Here is a 21422-nt window from a genome sequence, read left to right as displayed (position 1 = left end):
CACTATCACTGGCCTGTTATTTGGACCTACATTTCCTGGACCTGATAAAATCTGACTCCACTGGATCGGAATTTATTGGATTCAATAATAACTTCCTGCAAAAAGGGGAAATAAATTGCAGATGTTGGTACTTAATGCACGGAAATCTGCATTTCCTAATAATTATCTAGCCTTTTTCACTTAATAAATTTCGACAGGACTGACCTCTCTGCACTTATCAGGGAAAAATGGTAGGAGTTTGGTGTTAGTAGCCAAATTCCTACAGAATTATTTGTGGTAACAGGTAACTCCTGCAATCAACATTGCCACTTATAATGAGGGCTGACAATCACACATTGACACTTCTAATAGTAACCCTAACTCCAATTACCATGAGGAAACACACATTCATGCACGTGATTTCTTCAGCTATACTGGAGTCATCTAAATCATCGAAGTTAGCACACTTAACTTTTGCTCTACACTTAATTCCATGCCAACTTGTCTTTGCATAGCTTATGCCATACTCAGATCATGTGCAAAGAGTATCTTCTAGTGACACAGACAATTGTGATGCAGTTTCTGAAAGGTGTGCATGCAATGACCGAAATGCAATTTTAACCCTGTTGGAGATAAATGTTACAGCAAAGGGACCTCAAGTTGTCTACTTAGATGTAGAATTAGTGCATCTGCAAAACATAACATGGAAGCATGGCTGGTGGCCATCAATGCACGTATCATAAACGTTAGCACTTTTCCAGACAGCTGTATGGTCAAGAACTAGCATGTTATTATTGGACATCTCTTAATTAAGAGTGGACTCTTCTGGCAGTGGGATTTCTATTAAACCTTTTTTTAGCGTGTAATTTTTTTGATATTTTGCTTAATGTTTGTTGATCATGTATTGTATATTGTATGGTCTGTGTGTGTCAGGCTGACACAATAAAGTATTCTACATGATAGCAGTCGCCCCAATTTTGTGTACATGCCCAGCTACAATCCTTGTCTGTACGTAAATGTGCCTTTCTGTCTACTTCTGTGAATCTGGCCCTAGTTAAACACGGAATTAAATGTTCAAGGTGAAACCTACTGTTGACTGCAGATCACGAATTTGAATCTTGGCAAGGTTAAAACAAGGTTAAATCAACCTTTCATTCTTCCAAACTACCTAAAATTTGTGTTATTTAACTAGATAAATATAACACATGAAACACATAGAAATAATTTAATATGTAGATGTATAGTTAAATAAAAACAACTAATTATTATTAATACATTTGCAAAAGTACATCTGTGAGCAAGACCTAATTCGAAATGGTTTTACTGTTCACCATCTAATTTACTTCAAAGGAAAGAAGAGTCTGATTTGCAAGATGTCTTTTAATGAAAAATACATTAGATTTTTTTTTATACTAACAATAAAAACAATATATAAAAGCAAATGCAGGTATTTAAAATATTTTTTCCAAGTGGTTCAAACAGTTCATTCTCACTATACATCTTGTTGCATAGTTCCCAAAGTGCAACACACGAAGACTGCAATTCTCCATTTTCCATTTTCCAGTGAACTGCATTAAGCAATGCAGTCAATTCCCTTTTCAGCTAGTGGCTTCTGCCACAACATATTTCTTGTTGAGAACAGGAGACACATTGAAATGTTCATTTTGTCCTGTTCCACTTTCCTTATTAGATAGTCCATTATCAATATACTGTAAACATTTCAAATTCTCTACATCACCATTTGCTATGCAGCCCAGCTACCATACTTCATTAGAACACATACATTTTTCACCTACTATATCCCAGTCTCTACTTGCATTCTTCGGTAACGCTTGGAAAAGAACTGACAATGTTACATTCCAGTTTCATAAACGAAAAGAATGAGTTCCATTTAAAATCACACTTAAGCACAAGTAGGCACCTTGATCTGAATAAAAATATCGTTATTAAGAATGCACAGAACAGGCCTGACATTCACACAAATATAAGAACTAATACTGGGGAAAAAATACATCCTTCAATGTTTCATGCCTCCATTCTAAATATTTATTCTAGTACGAGCTACTAAAAAGTTGTTTACTAATGTTAAAAGGTTTGAAAGAGTGCAAATACTATACTCCTCTTTTTTAATAGTTTTAGTGTGCTAGAGTGCACGATCTGACAGTCCTTTCGTTTTGCCATGAGGAACTGTTTCAGATGTGCCTCAAGCACAACCTAAGGGAACTAAACTGAAAACACAGACTCCAAAGCATCTAATCAAAAATATAAACCTTGACTTTAAATACATATACAGGGAGTGCAGAATTATTAGGCAAATTAGTATTTTGACCACATCATCCTCTTTATGCATGTTGTCTTACTCCAAGCTGTATAGGCTCGAAAGCCTACTACCAATTAAGCATATTAGGTGATGTGCATCTCTGTAATGAGAAGGGGTGTGGTCTAATGACATCAACACCCTATATCAGGTGTGCATAATTATTAGGCAACTTCCTTTCCTTTGGCAAAATGGGTCAAAAGAAGGACTTGACAGGCTCAGAAAAGTCAAAAATAGTGAGATATCTTGCAGAGGGATGCAGCACTCTTAAAATTGCAAAGCTTCTGAAGCGTGATCATCGAACAATCAAGCGTTTCATTCAAAATAGTCAACAGGGTCGCAAGAAGCGTGTGGAAAAACCAAGGCGCAAAATGACTGCCCATGAACTGAGAAAAGTCAAGCGTGCAGCTGCCACTATGCCACTTGCCACCAGTTTGGCCATATTTCAGAGCTGCAACATCACTGGAGTGCCCAAAAGCACAAGGTGTGCAATACTCAGAGACATGGCCAAGGTAAGAAAGGCTGAAAGACGACCACCACTGAACAAGACACACAAGCTGAAACGTCAAGACTGGGCCAAGAAATATCTCAAGACTGATTTTTCTAAGGTTTTATGGACTGATGAAATGAGAGTGAGTCGTGATGGGCCAGATGGATGGGCCCGTGGCTGGATTGGTGAAGGGCAGAGGGCTCCAGTCCGACTCAGACGCCAGCAAGGTGGAGGTGGAGTACTGGTTTGCGCTGGTATCATCAAAGATGAGCTTGTGGGGCCTTTTCGGGTTGAGGATGGAGTCAAGCTCAACTCCCAGTCCTACTGCCAGTTCCTGGAAGACACCTTCTTCAAGCAGTGGTACAGGAAGAAGTCTGCATCCTTCAAGAGAAACATGATTTTCATGCAGGACAATGCTCCATCACACGCGTCAAAGTACTCCACAGCGTGGCTGGCAAGAAAGGGTATAAAAGAAGGAAATCTAATGACATGGCCTCCTTGTTCACCTGATCTGAACCCCATTGAGAACCTGTGGTCCATCACAAATGTGAGATTTACAAGGAGGGAAAACAGTACACCTCTCTGAACAGTGTCTGGGAGGCTGTGGTTGCTGCTGCACGCAATGTTGATGGTGAACAGATCAAAACACTGACAGAATCCATGGATGGCAGGCTTTTGAGTGTCCTTGCAAAGAAAGGTGGCTATATTGGTCACTGATTTGTTTTTGTTTTGTTTTTGAATGTCAGAAATGTATATTTGTGAATGTTGAGATGTTATATTGGTTTCACTGGTAATAATAAATAATTGAAATGGGTATATATATTTTTTTTGTTAAGTTGCCTAATAATTATGCACAGTAATAGTCACCTGCACACACAGATATCCCCCTAACATAGCTAAAACTAAAAACAAACTAAAAACTACTTCCAAAAATATTCAGCTTTGATATTAATGAGTTTTTTGGGTTCATTGAGAACATGGTTGTTGTTCAATAATAAAATGAATCCTCAAAAATACAACTTGCCTAATAATTCTGCACTCCCTGTATATCAATAAACATAAATGTTGACATTTGCCCAGCTCTCTATCAAGCATGTGCCACCAAACACAGTATGAGTGGAATTAGATCAGTGATGTCAACTCCAAACTACATACTAGGAAGTGAGCTTGGATGAATTTGGTAGCTTCAAACATGCAAAATATTATGCAAGAAATATTTCAGTAAAGTCAAGATTTACCCAGTCTTTTTGAGTAGATGCTTTTTACTATTTATATATTTGTAGTCTATATTTTTACATATAATACTTTTGAAGCACAAACAAACCCAAATACATATACTATTTGCATGTACAGAGCTATAAACAATTATTTCAGTTTCTCTCTTGGGGCTTGATTGGCAAATGTTTTTGTAGATTTATTTAAGAGTTGCTTATGTTCCCAGATAAGGCCATTTTCACTTGTCAATGCTACATTCACAGTGACATAATCACATCTTCATCACAATTTCAAGAAAGCAATTTGTACTTACAATGGCAGAACACCTGAAGGTAGGGCAGATGTTTTGCCATTGTATGTTTGTTGTCAGGGGAGTGGAAAAGGATGAAATCAGAGTGAGGATGAGCGGTGGTTTGCAAATATTTAGGATGTTCAGTTAACATTTGAGTGCTCACAAAACATTATTAGTTTCCCACTCTGGCAAAAGTTTTACTTTTGAAATATCATGAGATTGCCTTTATTAGGAATGCCTTGCTTTGCATTTCTGAATACTTAAAATGTCATAAAGACGAACAGTAAATGTAAATGTATTTCTACCCTTACAATTACAACTTTCTTTATGGCTTCAATGTTTTTTGTCTGTCTGATGCATGCACACAGGCAAACAAAAACACAAACATTCATACTGCCTATTAATGTTCCAATGATTGCATACTACATTACATAAAAAAGAAATGATCTAAAATGTCAGGTACGGTGCTTTATGTAAACAACACATCAGAGTGCAAACCGAAAACTTTAATTCACCTTGACCAATGCAGTGACTCATGATGTGTGTTGGTCTTTGGTGTCCTCATAATTATTCTGGGTTTTTTGTATAATGCTCTTATGTGATTTTTTCTAAAGCAGACTTTGACTGATGTCAATGTCTACATTACAGCTACTGCGTGGTTGAATATTTATCATAGTTTACATTTTGTTGGCTGCAATCACTGCAAACATTCCATTAAAAACTTTGTATTTTTAAACAGTTTCACGTTTATCAAAGTAAGACTAAGATAAAGCAAATGATTCGAGTTTTTGAGGTGTTTTAACATCAACAATCAACTACGTATGTTCAACGACTGTTTATACATACAGATGCATACATATTTATATTTGTAGATGTGCAGAATGCAATATTCTATTTATTACCATTGTTGGGTCTGGGGACGGGGTATGATTCAAGACAGCTGTAGCATTGAGTGGGTCATGCTGTCTCTCCCTCTGCAGGCTCAGTGAATAATTGACTGGTGGGAAGGGCCTCAGAATGAATCCTGGGTCTCCCAATGCACATTCGATGAATTCCATATTTTACAGGAATTATGCTATATCCACAAAATAAAATCCTCTGTCTACAAGGGTATTATCATTATTGGGCCACCAGGATTAGGTGTAATGGAGGACCCATTTATATGACTTGGTTATCTAAATAATGAGGCAAGAAAAGGCAAATTAACTGACACATTCTCTGCCACTATTTTGATCCACTGAAGCAAAAAGTAACAGTTTCTATTGTAACTTGCAAATTAGGAAGCACTTTATGTGCTGTGTGTGGAAAATACACAATTAAGCAGCATATGCTGCAGCCACCTAATAGCATAATTCCACTATCCCTGACTATTACCCATTGTTTTATTAACAACCTACTGATAAAGGTAAACAATTACTAAATGTTACAATTCCAATAAATGGTCATTGTTAGCTGCACATGCAAGAGAACAGCTTCAAACATCTTGCTCCCCCATAAATAGAATGTGCTAATAAACAACACTAAGGATATTTTGTGTAAACAGTATAATCTATTATATCATTTACTATTGTCAATAAACATCTCCCTGTTGAAAAGACACCTTTTTCGGGTGACTACCCAAAATAAAGATGTAGTATAAAAATGCATAACAGGTAATATATACTGTAGAAATGCATAACGGTTAATATATACTATGGGCCTTCTTTACCATAGTCAGATTCCAGTGACATTTCCAAACCACTCGGTATTTGGCATTGTGATTTATGATTTCACCAGAAACCCTCTATGACAACATTGGGTCATAGTACATGGTTAACCGTTATGCATAATATACGTATCCTATACGGACCTATTATGTGTAATATGTTCTCAAGACCAACAAGATATCCTAAACTGAACAACAGCTCTGTGACATTGAACCCACCTCAGTACATGCAGGCGATAAGATAGGCCTTTAAAGCATAACTCCGGGCTCCCAATGTAAATAATAGCCTTAAGAATATATTATGAAAAATTATTTTAAAATAATGGTTTAATGCATTGATAATGTTAGTAAAATGCTTTTGGTAAGAAAGGATTTGTAAAACTGTACATTGCTTGCCCTTAACTCCCTCTCTCATACCTCTTCAAAGTATTTTGTATAATGTGCAACTAAATTAAAGAACACCAGTGTACCAAGAGTATGAAACAAAAGGAAACATCTTCACAAGCAGCAGGCAAAACCCTATTAAACAACAGCTTAACTAGATAAACATGAAAGAAAAACTATGTTTCATGAGGCTGGTTGAGTTTTCTTGAATAAAGTGAGGTTCACATTTCCTTTAACATTTCCTTTAACATCTGATTTCAGAAATCCTCTTAAGGTGGCTCCCCTGAGAAATACAATACTGCACCAAAAATGTTGTCATTCATTTCAGTTACAGAAATGTGTATATTGATAACAATCAATACAAAAGTTGCTTCATCTTAGCACATTGTAAAAGCTGTAAACCCTGAGAAAGTTCATTGTGCAAACCAACAGTTGTAAACTTTAATATGAACCTCCTCCAGGAGCGGTGAAATAGACAAACATGTACAGTATCTCATTACTAGATTTTAACAGATGCCAATAAAAATATATGCACCATACACTTGTATTCATTAAATAGACAGAGCAACATTTCATTGGTGCTTATGTCATCCTACAGTTGAATGCATGTATCATAAAATAGAGAACACACATTTATCTCATAATCAAAATGAACAAATGTAAAAAAAAAATAGTTTTTCAATAACATATTCAACAGAAAAGCAAATCTTAGTCCAATTCTAAAATAGTACATTTTAGGAGGAATACAGATGAGAAGCGGACACCAACTCTTCTCTAAGAAGTATGTGATTTTAGGGCATGCGTAAATGATCAAATGTCTTCCATCCATTTCTGAAGTAAGGGAGTCAGTCATAAAAATGTAAAAACACACATTGAACATAATTATAGCTGTATACTTGCAGTGCACTTAATCTTGAGGATAACTGAATCGGCACCTGTAACAGAACACATTCTAGTCAAACACACATTTCAAATGTAAATACATATGTACATGGACAAAGTCATACTTCTCAAAACATGCTTTGACAACTTTTAACCCTAAACATTTGATTCCTGCTTTTCTTTTTAATGCTAAAAGTACTTTAGAAGACAGTGTTAAAGTAGTATTACAGCTGCAGTTCTTGCTATTATTATTTACTTCAAGGTAGAACTCCGTGTTAAGGAGAGGTCAAACAGCCACTCCAGTACTCTAACAATTTTCAGATATATTTGTATTTGAAAAAATGTCAATACAAGTTTAATTCATTTAAACAAATGTCAGGTAATATGAAGAAAAAATAGATATGAAAAAAAAAACAGGGTAGAGTTGAAGCAATACACAACCCTATCTTCAAGTTTTATTATTGGAAAAAATTGAAAGCTAAATTGTTCTAAAAATAGGCTCTCTGACCTGTAGCAAATCTCCTAGTCTTCAGAGATACAGGTAGGTCTCCTCATAGCGGGTTGACCAGGCTTAGGATATCACTCTGATTACTTACTGAGAAATCTTCATTTCACTTACCCTGCTTCCTCAATACAGCCCTTATAAATTAGGGTGATAAACCCTTGGAGATAGGCAAATTGTTGGTATATAATACATAAAAATGTATTTTCTCTGCCCTCATCTGAGAAAGGAAATAAAAGACAGCATCCTGCCACCAAAACAAACAGCAAAGATGGTGAGATTTAAGCAACATTCATGTAACAATGGATGCCCAGTTTCCACAAGCTCTCAGAGCTGTCAACTTTGCTGATAGAGGAACAATGACTTCTAGCCTTCAGATCATCTCTTGGTTTGATTTGCCATAGAGGGGGGCCCACCCATGAGGCTTCAGTGGACACTACAGTTTCATTCTCTCCAGGAACATCCAGCAAAGATGTTCCACATTCACCAGTCAGTCATCCAAAGAAGGCAGGACAAAAGAGGTAGCAACTGAAAATGGCTGTCTAGGAGAGTGAAGCAATGTTACCGCTTGTGGGTGAGCCAGATGGAAACATGAAAGGTAGGCGTGCTAATGAAAGGACGATCCAGAGCCCAATAATGGGCTAATTCTATATCCGGGTATCTATTTTAAATCTGGTAGAAGTAACACACATGTTCACATAATCTTCCAAGTCGCTGATAGAGGAACATTTCTGGGAATGCTTTTGCAAAAAAATACAGCAACAGTAGATCCTCTTTTCATTCAAGGAAAGTGGACTGAGTGTCCCTTTCCCGGAAGGTCTTGAATACCTGTTCCAACATTTCATTGGGTTCCTAGATTAAAGGGAGGTCTGAATTGAAAGAGGCAGGACAACACAATAGCGTAACTTCTGAAGTTACATCCAGGTCCCAGATATATGTCACATCCTTCTCCGAAGATTTATGGAAATTGTTCAGCTTGATCGCTGTTAGAAATTGAGTCTTTGGTTGACAGTCAGGTTACCCCCTGTTCAAGCAAGGACCCTCATTCTAGTCAGGATAAAAGATAATCACCCTCAGCTAACCCCTGCTTATGCCCTTGGTATCTTGGCAGAGCAGTAGGCGTAACTTCAGAGTGCTAGGTGTAAAGTATTTGTACCCACACACACAGTAACTTAATGAAAACACTACAAAATGACACACACAGGTTTAGAAAAATAGAAAATATTTATCTAAACACAAACAATACCAAAGCGACAAAAATCCACAATATACCAGTCACGTTATTAATAAAAATTCAAAAAGAGTCTTTAAGTAGTTTTAAACACACACTAGCGCTGCTAGCGTGAAAATTTACCTGTTGCTCGTCAAAAATAACCCCACACAGGCGGGTGTGCGTCAAAAAGGGCTTGTGATGTGTTGATATCACTCACAAGCAAGACCTTACATCGTTTCCCCCTTCTGTCGAGTCGTGTGCGTCGGTTCTTCTCTCCGCAGGAGAGCGATGTGTCAGTTCGGTCCACACACAGGTCCAGGCAGGTCTTGCGTTGTTTTTGGATGCATAACGATGGTTTGCATCAGAAATCCAGCCGCACGATGATTCACAAACCACACAGCACGGGTTGCGATCTCCAAGCCTCCGTCAACAATGCTGCGTGTCGTTTCTCCTGCTCCGGGCATCTTCAGCTCTTCTCCAGGCAGAGGTTCCTCTTGTTTCCAGAAGTGTTTTCTAAAGTCTGTGGTTTTGGGTGCCCTTCTTATACCCAATTTCTCCTTTGAAGTAGGCCTGCTTCAAAGTAAAGTCTCTTTTGAATGTGAAATTCTGCCTTGACCAGGCCAGGCCCCAGACACTCATCAGGGGGTTGGAGACTACATTGTGTGAGGGAAGGCACAGCTCTTTCGAGTGTGAGTGACCACTCCTCCCCTCCCTCCTAGCACAGATGGCTCATCAGGATATGCAGGCTACACCCCAGCTCCCTTTGTGTCACTGTCTAGTGTGAGGTGCAACCAGCCCAACTGTCAAACTGACCCAGACAGGGAATCCACAAACAGGCAGAGTCACAGAAATGGTATAAGCAAGAAAATGCCCACTTTCTAAAAGTGGCATTTTCAAACACACAATCTTAAAATCAACTTTACTAAAAGATGTATTTTTAAATTGTGAGCTCAGAGACCCCAAACTCCACATGTTCATCCGCTCCCAAAGGCAATCTACACTTTAAGCAGATTTAGAGGTAGCCCCCATGGTAACCTATCAGAGGGACAGGCCTTGCAACATTGAAAGACGAATTTAGCAATATTTCACTGTCAAGACATATAAAACACATTACTATATGTCCTACCTTAACCATACACTGTACCCTGCCCTTGGGGCTACCTAGGGCCTACCTTAGGGGTGTACGACATGTAGGAAAAGGGAAGGTTTAGGCCTGGCAAGTGGGTACACTTGCCAAGTCGAATTTACAGTTAAAACTGCACACACGGATACTGCAATGGCAGGTCTGGACATGATTACAGAGCTACTTATGTGGGTGGCACAACCAGTGCTGCAGGCCCACTAGTAGCATTTGATATGCAGGCCCTGGCACCTCTAGTGCACTTTACTAGTTACTTACTAGTAAACCAAATATTCCAATCATGGATAAGCCAATTACATACACATTTTGTAAAGGAGCACTTGCACTTTAGCACTGGTTAGCAGTGGTAAAGTGCCCAGAGAAACAAAAACAGTAATAGAGTACAGCACACATCAACAACTTGGGGAACAGAGGCAAAAAGTTAAGGGCGACCAGGCCAAGAATGAAAAGTCTAACAATCGCTGGTCCACTTTCTAGCTTGTGAGATGATGGCAAAAGAGTGAAACAGTCAGGAAGTGCTTCAGGGTTTGAAGGAATATGACGTGACTGGCCTCGACAAGAGAAAGAAAAAGTAATGTGAGGCCAGTCTACCTTCTTGCCCCCTAAATAAGAAGCAATGGGTACAAAAAAGCAGATATTTAGGCACATATTTACATCAGGATGCCATCAGGTGCCTGACCCTGAACCTAACTGACAGTTTATGGTCCATCTGCTGCCTTTTTCACCAACTCCTCCAAGCACAGGCTATAGGGTCATTGTCCAATTAAGGGTACATTTTGAAACCTAACTCTCTGTGATTGGTTGGCATTCCAAGAGCACATCCAAAAATGAAGAGTGACTGCTCTTCACCCCAGATCGCTGCCAAAGGAAAAGTTCAAAACACACCAGCACTGTTTTTCAAGTTGATCAGCAAACCTCCTACAGAGAGCTCTGCTTGAGATGTAGGAGTCCATAGGTCCATCATAAGCAACATATCGGAATATGCAGTATAGGTCTGAGAAGGTAGGAAGACAGTAGAAGCTCCATAAATTTAAGAAAGTGGTCTGGTTATAAATCAATACTGTTAGCAGAGGAGGCATCTTCCTTAGTGACTGCAGTGTATACCAAGAAGGCAGTAAGCAGCATGGCCACCTTGAAAGCACCCTACAATTCTATTTTGAAGTCCTAGAGGTGATGCATCTTCTGCTCGTTCAAGATCCTTCAGTACTTAAGAGATCCCTTTGTGGATTCTTTGATGAAACTGATAGAGGAGCTTTGAGGAAGAACAATAATGACTGAACATATCCATCTCTCTCCAAGTCTAATCAGAGGTGGTTGGAAGTCAGGAGATTAGAAGCCCATATTGTCAGGAAGATGGCTAATCATTTACCATGCATCTGTCTCTCTTAAAGCATTTCTTCTGTTTTCCAAAATCTCCTCTGGTATAAATTCCAACATGGACTCCATGTCCTCTTCCTGCTTCTGGATTGGGTACTTAGGCTCCATTTCCAGGGGAATCCACCTTTTGAATACAGCTGATACACCTCCTAGATCATAGTTTATAGCTGTTTTCTAAACAACCCCCGTCCTGACCTTGGGAATATTAACCTCTGACAGTTAAGATACGATCAGCAGGTGCCTTGACAAGAGTCACAGGGATTACAGCCAACGAAGCTAGTGACACTTGCACAAGCAAATGTGCAAACAGAATCAAAACTTCGATGATGAGCAGTGCCTCTGGAAGTTACGTATGACAATGCTTCCTGTGGTACCTAGAGTGCTAGTATCTATGCCTGTTTCAACTAAAGGGTGAAGAGATGGAGCAAGAATGAGCCCGCTCTATTTATACTGTTAGCAAAAGGTCGGTTTGATACCTGTGTTGCCAAAAACCAGACCTAAAAATAGGCTATTCAGTCTTGTCTCCTTTTTCTGCTTATGACTCAAGTAAAAAGTCTGTTAAATACATTTACATTTGAAATTGTCACTGCACAATCAGGATATTGTTAAATACTGCAACTTTGATGAAAAAAGGATTTGTTTAAGTATGAAGGGCTATGAAACTCTCTTTATAGACAAAGTAATTGCCATTCAGTTGTGTAATCTATGACACCGAGGCTGCTGCAGGGACTACGAGCACCTGACAAACCTAGAGGAGGAGACTAGGGCCCACAGGGAGGAGGCGGGTGAGCAACACTTTGTGCACTACAAAGTGCTTGTTGTGTCCCCACTGCACGGGACACCAAGCCTACTGCAGGGACTATAAGTACCAGACACATCAGCAGTGGAGATGAGAGCATGCAGGGAGGAGGCGGGATGCAACACTTGATGCGCTACAAAGCGCTTGTTTGATCCCTGCTGTACAAGATGTGCCCGGGCTTTGGCCTGGGCGAAAATTGGGTCAAAAGCGGGCCCATCTGCACCTATTCAACACCGGATCAAGGCCGGCCTGGCCGAAAGACTGGAAAGCAAAGTCCTTAAGGTAGGCCTCTTTTAGTAAAGAGTTTGTCTTTATCCAATTAAAACAACAAAGTATTATCACTAAGTAAGTCCTCAACAGTCATGGGGAAAAAGAAAACAGTACAACATAAAAACAGTGGGGACAAAAAATCTGTTACAACCCCCTTAATTACATCCTACCCCTCCCGAGCTATGGATGCTATGTCCACAGAATTGGAGTTAGCTGAGGATTGCATTGATGTATGCAAACACTAACACACAATCCTACAACTCAAACCAAGGTGCAACCTTCTGAAGCTCTTACAAGGACAATAGGGACTGAAGCTGATAATGTTCTTGGGTCAGCCCTACCAATTTATTATTCATCACAAGTTGATAACACAGCCAAAAATATAAACCCTTGTATATAGTGAATGAACAATTGGAAGACATCTCTATTGCAAGCCCAGGCTTCCCTAAAACTGGTTTTAACAACCCCCCTCTTTCCAAAAGGAAGCAGGGGAGGAGAAAGTACAAAAGGCTGGACCTGCAAGACCAAAAGCCGTGGAACCTAGTAACACAGATGGGGCCCACAGAAGGACATATCCTGACTCCTCTTCACAAGCTTCTTACCCAATTGGAAACTCTGACCTTAAAGCAGTTATACATGACAGTTCCAAACCCTTCTTTACAAGTATGGAGGTCTTATTAAGGGATGGGACATTCGTGGCCAGAATACAACCCTGAGTCATAGAGTAAAAACACTAACTGAAATTTATATTAGAGCTCTTCTGCATAACCCTGGGGCTCAACACGTACCATAAATCCTGAGTTCTTTACCCTAAATTACCAACCCTGTTGCTTTTCTTCTACCATCCAGCACGCTTGAATCAATAAATACTACATTTCCGGAAAAGACCAAAGATATGCCAGATCACACAGTGCCCGTTTCTCTCATCACCCCAAAAGTATTCAAAGATTCCTTGTGAATCCTCCCCAAAGAGATGGCCATCTGGGCCACTTACACCTGGCCTCTGAATGTACCCCATATGTCATTGTCCGGGAGGGGGTGCCCATCCTAGAGGAAGGTGACCATTAGGATTGGCGGAGCCTAAAACATAAAGTAGCCCACTGGTACAGGACAAATGCAGGATGGCCAACAGTCATAGTCAAAGAGAAGATTGGTTGGGACCTTTGTCAAAAGCCACTAACGGTGACTGAATCATAATTACCTTTAAAAATTCAAGTTTGGTGAGCTCTTTATCGTCTAGATACAGTATTGTCTAGAACATCTAACAAATCAGCGTGGAAGGATACGCACTTTGCCTCTGGGCTTTTTCTACTGCCCACTCTAAACAAGGGCCACTGATTCTGTCAGATATAAGCCAGGTTCCACAGCAGCATGTGATCCTATTGCCCCCATTTCTCCAAGCAATCGCTTTATGCCCTTGCCCGGACTTTCAGATATTGAATTATTGGCCCGCGTTCTAACCTGCCATCACACTACATTTTCACCTCTGTCTGCTTCTGAGCCTGTCTATTGCCAGAGGGAACCACCAAACTTGGGCCTTGTACAGGAGTCAGAAGAAGGGTCAGCTGTTAAGCAACTAAACTCTTAGAATATTCCTGGGGTCCGACAGAAGCTGTCAAATGGCGTCTTTTTACAGTTTGTTAAAAATCACAATATAGTATGTTGCCACGAGACATGGGTTTTAGATTAATTTCACATTGACGGTTTTTAATCATTTTGCACCTCAACTATTCCCTCCTTATCAGGCACGGTGAAAAGGGAGTTGGCTATCTTAATATGTCTTCGTTGTAATAACACTGTTGTTGAGTAATTACTCTTCACAAATAGGAGATTTGGACTACTATATTTCAGATTTTGATGAAAGTCATATAAATCATGTAGTTATCATCTGGGCAGGGGATTTTAAAATTGTTAGGTGCCCTTTTAGTGGAGATAATGTCTGCAGGGTCACAGATTGGCAGGGAAAAGACACCACCTACTTCTCTCACACACCCTATGGAGAAACATTAAATTGGATGATTGTGAATTATAACTTACTCTTCTCAATAGACCCACAAGGAGAGAGTATAGTCCACCCACCAGCTCTTGTGAGGAGAGGTAGAGGAAGCACTACTGACTTCATTTTAATATCTCCAGAGCTAGCAGTTAAAGTTGTGCATTTGGGAATTAGTTCCTGTAACATTAGCGATCACAACCCCATGACAGTTAGCTTCATATTTCCCTTTCCAATGAAAATTAAGACTGGAAACAGGCTTAAACTATGTTATCATCGAAATATTGGAGTTCGCATGAAGTGGGATAATAGAGACTCTACCCACTTCTTTAATGACTTATAGAAGGAAAGTATGAGGAGATAATGTGCTGTTTGTCTGCAGAGGCTGAACCAGGCAAAGTCCTGGACAGCTTTGTTGAGATATGTAATACTGTATCCCATATGTTGACTGCAAACAAAACATTGAAAGACCCACCAGCTCATAAATGGTTCAACTCCAATTGTACCACTAACCTTAAGAATCTAAAACAAGCCCCTAAAATGTCATCAACCAATACAGGAGCAGTACGAATAGCCAGACATGATTACAAATTGGCCCTGGACAAGAGAAGGGAAGAAATAAGAACAAAAGCTTAGGAAGACCTGGAGGTGGCCTCTCACCTCAAGGACAATAGAGCACTTTGGAAAGTTGTAAACCATTGCATCTTCTTCGCGCAAACCCAATCAAGAATGGTTTGTCATATCCCGGGAAAAGATTGCATACTCCATTTTTCAAAACTTAATTATGAGGGAGTCAACCATAGACCCAATTTTTTCAAAAAGTGGACAGAAATATAGATGGGGGAAGCTCTGGGACTTGATGGAGATGGCCTTGATTCAGAACCTGTGAAAAAAGGAAAGGACCCACTTAAGATTGGGAGTCGTCCAGTTCCTGCCCTCCTTTGCATTGATGACACAGTTTTAATTGCACATACCCCAAATGGTCTTCAGACACTGCTCGACTCCTTCAATGATTTTATGGGCAACATAAATTTAAAGGTGAACCATCAAAAATCCTATACAATGACCTGTGGCACCAAAAAAACTCAGACATGAAAATACTCAATTGGGGGGAATTCCCATAGCCACAGTCCCAAATTTTAACTATCTAGGCATCCTGTCTGATGCTAACCTAAAATGGGATAGGCTACTCACCAAAGGGCACAGAAGTTCTCAGGGGCATGGGAGGCCATTTTAAGATTTGCGAAGAAGTTAGGCCATAAGCCAATTAATGAATTGATATTACTTTATAAAAGTAAATCCCATACTGTTGGGACTTAAGGGACAGGAGTCTGGGGTTATGTTTTCCTAGGAAACCTGCAGCTTTAGAAAATAAATTCCTGTGCAGGATGTTGGCTGTTCCCAAAACCACAGGAAGTTATATCACTCATGTAGAATTGGGTCTCTGTTTCCTCGAAGACCATGTGAGGATTGCACCCTCACTTCTGTGGTTAAAATTTGGACGTCACCAGAGACCAGGTTTTCTCGCCTAGTTCTATAGGACTGCATTAGACAAGATAACATGGCTCCCGTCCCCTGGCTCGCATACGTTAAGCAAGCCTTTCGGGACCTTGGTAACCCTAATCTTTTTAAATTATCTCACAGTATCCACACTAATTCAGAGGCAGAGGTAAAGACCACATTTTATAAATCTCAAAATGAGGCCAGAATACAAAGAGTATTAGCTATGGCCACTGCCCTCCGATATGCACAGACTTTGACTACTGAAGGGGTAGAACCTTATATTGCGTGGGTAGCACATCCTGAATATAGGTTCTATCTCATGCATTTGAGACAATGGATTGTGCACGTTTTAGTTGCCTTTCCATGAAGGGGTACTTGGTTTTCTTCACTGCCTTGCTGCCTGTGTGTCGCCACCTCAAAACTATACACGATCCACTTCAAGCTCTTTTGTAAGTTGTACAGGGCCCCGATATCTCGTTTCCTGCCCCTATTTTTTGCCCCATGGGTTTTTCATCCCATAGCGAAGGTATGCTCTTTTTACAGAGTTTAGAATAACAATCTACGTGTTACTCAGTGATTAGCTTAATCTGCTGGGCGCTAAAGATCAGAAAGAAGAATGCCGCTTGATAATGCCAATGCTTATGATCCTTACTTAGTTACCTTTTGGTTTTTAATATTATAAAATGAACTGAAATTCTATCATGAAATAATATCATTCTCTTTGATACAGAACAGAATGTCGTGAATGTAGGTCGGGATTTTAGCTAATATTTAGACCCTTGTCTTCGGAATATTTGCCGCTAATAACTACTCTGTGCTCTGATAGTGATTTTGCTAACTTTTTGTTCTCCTGTGTTTAGAATGTTTTATTGCATGTTTTGCCGTCTACGCCGAATACCAGGTCACTGATGACGAGTTGACACGTACACACCTGTTAACATAGCGGACCTAGTTTTGAGTATATTGTTATCAGGCATATGTTGAGGGAGTTTCCCTGACTGCATATTGTCATCATCACTTCAGCTGTGTTTCGAAGTTGCCGTTTTGCATTTTATGACATTAAATCAGAGCTTAATTTGTAAATAAAAACGCGCCGGTGCCCAAAGCTCATCCTCTTAAACTCGCGGCTTCTGCAATTACATGTGCGAACATGGAATACTGACGCAGCGTAATCCTGAAGCCATCTCGGTCCTCTTTAATCCATTTACAGCCACTTCCTGCTCCTTCAGCTCACTCTTGCAACTTCCTTCTTTCTCCCTTTGTGACGCTTTTTCGTTTTTCTCTTCCTCCGTCGTTCCCATATGTGCCTTTTACTTGCAGTAAATGTTTGAGGCAGAAAAATAAGTGCCGGCCCTAAAAATTAAGTGCCGGTGCTCCGCACCGGATACAACAACCACAAATTAAGCACCTCATGAAATGCTTGAACGTACTTATGCATTTTATTCTTGTTTTTTGTTGTTGTTTTATTTGTGCTTTTAAGATCAATATTGACAAATAAAGAGATATTTGACTTCGAGTAAATATATTTACTTGCAAAGATTATATGTTCGGTTTATTAAATTAACTTGCTTGTTATGAAATATGGGCATTGCATGACTTGACAGGCGTGCCTGGGTTACACAAACCCTAACCTTTCTGCCCTTACCTGGGATACAATTGAGCAAAGAGCAACATTCCCAAAACGGTCAGGATGGAATCACCTCTTTGTAATGAATGAAATTTTACCCATCAAACAAGCAGGTCACATCTCGCATATGTTTTTTTATCCTCCTGCAAATGTACCCCCACGTGGACTCCTATGCCTTTTTGTATTGCAAATGATACATCACCTTCAAACATCAAGTTGGTAAGTGATGTTAATCAGCTCTTTAATGTATTGTATGTTGTATATTGTATAACAATAAAGAGATTTAAAAAAAAAAAATCATCCCTTCACTGTATACTCAAATGCCCCTCGGGTTCATGGCACAACTTATTCATCATGGATGCCACGCGATTATTGGCAAACCTGTTAAAAACAGTGTCAGAACTGTGAACTGCATGACGGATTGCTAACATAGCCTAATACCACATATCGTGTCTTTAAGATACTTAGGGCCAGCAGCACTTTCCTTGGGCCCCTTAGTGCCCCACTACAGCCACCATGTGTTTGCCATATTTAAAAGACGGCGCACCATGGCACAGGGTAGAGGACAACAGAGTCAGAATTTTTGACCCTATTGATGTACTGTTCAGGATTAGCACCAACATTTTTGAGCTAACTCTGAATAGTACATAGGGACCCATTATAAATAATGGTGTGTCCCCTTTTAACGCCTGCTCTAAGCGGGCCTTAAAAATGCCAAAAAATGCTGCAAGGAAATCTTTTAGATTTCTTTGCGCCATTTTTTCGGCCCGCTAATGGAGGAACGCCCTCCTGGCATACATTATGCCCGGAACAGGCATAAGTTGGAGTAAGGGGTTACAAAGTGGAGCAATGCATGCCATATTATGGCATAAGGGGCTCTTAAATCTGCCCCTTAATCACTTATCACTTGCATCCACCCCCACAGGCAACAGTAGATATCCCCTCAAACATGGCTGAGGACAAACTCTGCACAGTCACTTTGCTGTGCCATGCTGCGAGACAGGGAAAGGGCAGGAATGCACTGTATCTACCAATATGCATCGCATTCCTGCCTTTTCACAGCACTGGTGCACAATGTGCTGCCTACACCAACGCAGGCACTCTTGCACCATGGGGCAAAGGCACCTGCATGTAAGCAGCATTGTTTTTGTGCAGGAAGGGGCAGCGTCCTGCACAAAAGCAACCCCCTGATGCATTTTCCTCTTTCTATGTGTGTTGGAAAATGCAGCACACATAGAAAGAATAAAAAATGATGATGAATAAACATATATCTCCTCGTTACGCCTCCTGGGGAGGAATAGCAGTTTTGGCACATTCCCAGGTCTATCACTTATGGTAAACCTGAGAATGCATTAAAATCCATGGGTGTTGAGTGGGAACATCTATGCACCACCAACGGAATGCCTCCCTGGGGCACAGTAATACAACACAGTAATTTGCGCTGCTTTGTATTACTCTGGGATTTATCAAGCCACTCAGGGCCATGCAAGGTTGCTTTATGTGGCTTGATAAATCACTTTTAAAGGATGTGCTGCTTTTTCACCCCAGTGCGAGGTGCAACAGCGGCTCAGCCCTTTGATACATTTTCCCCTTAATTTGTAAAAGAATAAGTGGTGGGGGATGAAGATTTCTTCAGTAGTCCGCGGCCGGTGCAATCAAAGTCTGAGGGTGCAGATTACCAGGGCTGGACTGGGAACCCAGAGTAGCCCTTACAAATTTTGACAGACCAGCAATCATAGGGGCATAAGGAGAGAGCCGGACCACTAAGATGGGGGTTGGGTGGTTCCCCTCCCCAAGAAAGTTTGGGGAAAAAATGACAAAAACAGTGCATTATTAACACATTGTTCATTATGCACTCAATTGTATTAGTTTTTAAAGAATAGTGAATGGTGACTTTACACTGCACCAGGATACAGCAGTCTACATTGGGGCTCTTCGATGATTCCCTCACCATCACCTTCTAATAGTGCCTCTCTGACATATATTTCATTGGTTTTATAGCACCCCTCTTAAAAGCGTAGGGGGTTGGAGCACTTTACATCACACACATACAATGAATCACACATGTGTAAATCATTGTAGAGAAAATGTTACAGAAGGCAAGAGGGACTACTAGGTGTAGGACTCACATGTCACCCATACTGGTGGGCATTTTATTAGAGTGCTTGGTCTGGAGATGCATAAACTCAGGCTTGAGAACGTAACACAGTGGTTAGGGTTGACTTTACTAATGACAATTTATTTCTACCCACACAAACCCTTTTTAGCAAAATTGGGATAACCAAAGTCCGAGAAAAAAAAAACATAACTTTGCTTGTACCGTGCAGTTTGCATGCAGCTCTTTGATGGCAGTTCAAAGCTCACTGTGCTAGATTATGATTGCAATTTATGAACTGCACAGTAACAAAAGGATCTCCGTGACAAATGCAGTATTCCACTGAGTATTGCACATTGAATACTGTTCTGTGATCTGCATAGTACACTTTCTTTGTAGCAGGCATATCAACCCTCTGCATTCCCTTAGATGAGTCAAACAGCCACTAGACAAAACTCGAACTCCAGCAGGTACATTAATCACTAGAGTTATCCGGGCAGTTTTATTGTTGGCTGAAAACAGTTTTTCATACAATGAAATCTGCAGTTTTTTTTAAACTGCTGCGCTGCTAAACAAACGGCTACCTAGTAACAAAAGTGACCCACCCTTCCAGCCTCCTGGGAAAATGCCCATCCCCAGTACGGCCAATCCGGCCTTGCAGAAAACCAAGGCAACATAGTTTTGAATCTGCCTAATGCATCTTTTAATCCACCACCAGACATTCCCTGCTTCTTTATCCCACTCTTGCAGGATTTTTCATTCTTGTGTTCCCCCTTTGGTACTGTTTTTCCATTTTGCTCCTACTCCTTTTCCTCCTTTTCTGTTTTTCTCTCTCTTGCTCTAGGTCAAAGTCAAATGAGGAAAAATAAGTACCTTTATCCCAAAATGAGTGCTGGTGGGTCCCATCTGCAAACACCAGTTACATTCAGCACTGGCTACACTGGCTAACAGGTAACAGAAGAGGTACAACCCAGCACGCAGGTACAAGATGTACAATTCAGAGGGACTCTATGACAGCACATGTACGCACCAGGCATGGCCAAAGAAGGCCAGGACCTGTCAGAGTTTGGTATCATGTTCTGCAATACCAGACTCTTATCAAAGATGACCACAAGCAGGCCAACACGTCGACTACCATGGTATTAAAGGTTTAGGAAACTGCTTTTCTGCAATTCTTGAACCAATACTAATCTCAGCAATGGTGTCCTAGCATAGACAGGCACACACAGGTACGGTATGCACAGATACCGATCAGCATTTATGAAAGTGCATATAGTGGATACTCTCAGGAGCCACCTGGCAACTTCCAAAGGAGACCATGGGCACCACAGCTATCAGACTGGGCCCCTACAGAGCTGCCAGTTGCCAGTCCAGAGATAAAAGGAGGTAAGGGCAGATGCAATAACCAAAAAACAACTTTGGCTTAAAAATACAGACCCACCGTCATAGATTGGGGGCAAATGGTGGTGCTGCCAGTCAAAAGGTTCTGCTCTGTCACAGAATTACACATATTTCCTCCAAAGCAACAGACATTACCATTGCACATCAAAAACTACAGCTCACCCTGATTTCCATTTCAACTGTGCACTGTGACTCATGCAAAACGGTCTAATCCTACTGTGTCAATTCCTCTGCAAT

At 40.4% G+C, this 21422-nt stretch overlaps 1 protein-coding gene across 2 annotated transcripts in view; it reads right to left on the bottom strand.

Annotated features, from left to right (window-relative positions):
* Positions 1–3603: 3603 nt before the first annotated feature.
* Positions 3604–21422, bottom strand: part of C1_1H4orf54 (chromosome 1_1 C4orf54 homolog) — a 62633-nt gene continuing 44814 nt past the window's right edge. For both annotated transcript variants that reach the window (XR_011202558.1, XM_069230235.1), the window contains one exon: positions 3604–7317. The gene's annotated coding sequence lies outside the window, so the exon portion shown is untranslated. The remainder of the gene's footprint in view (positions 7318–21422) is intronic.

The sequence above is a fragment of the Pleurodeles waltl genome, chromosome 1_1, assembly GCF_031143425.1.
Source record: "Pleurodeles waltl isolate 20211129_DDA chromosome 1_1, aPleWal1.hap1.20221129, whole genome shotgun sequence".
Lineage (NCBI taxonomy): Eukaryota > Metazoa > Chordata > Amphibia > Caudata > Salamandridae > Pleurodeles > Pleurodeles waltl.
Note: the sequence above shows the minus strand (reverse complement) of the source record. Positions and strands in the feature narration are given on the sequence as shown.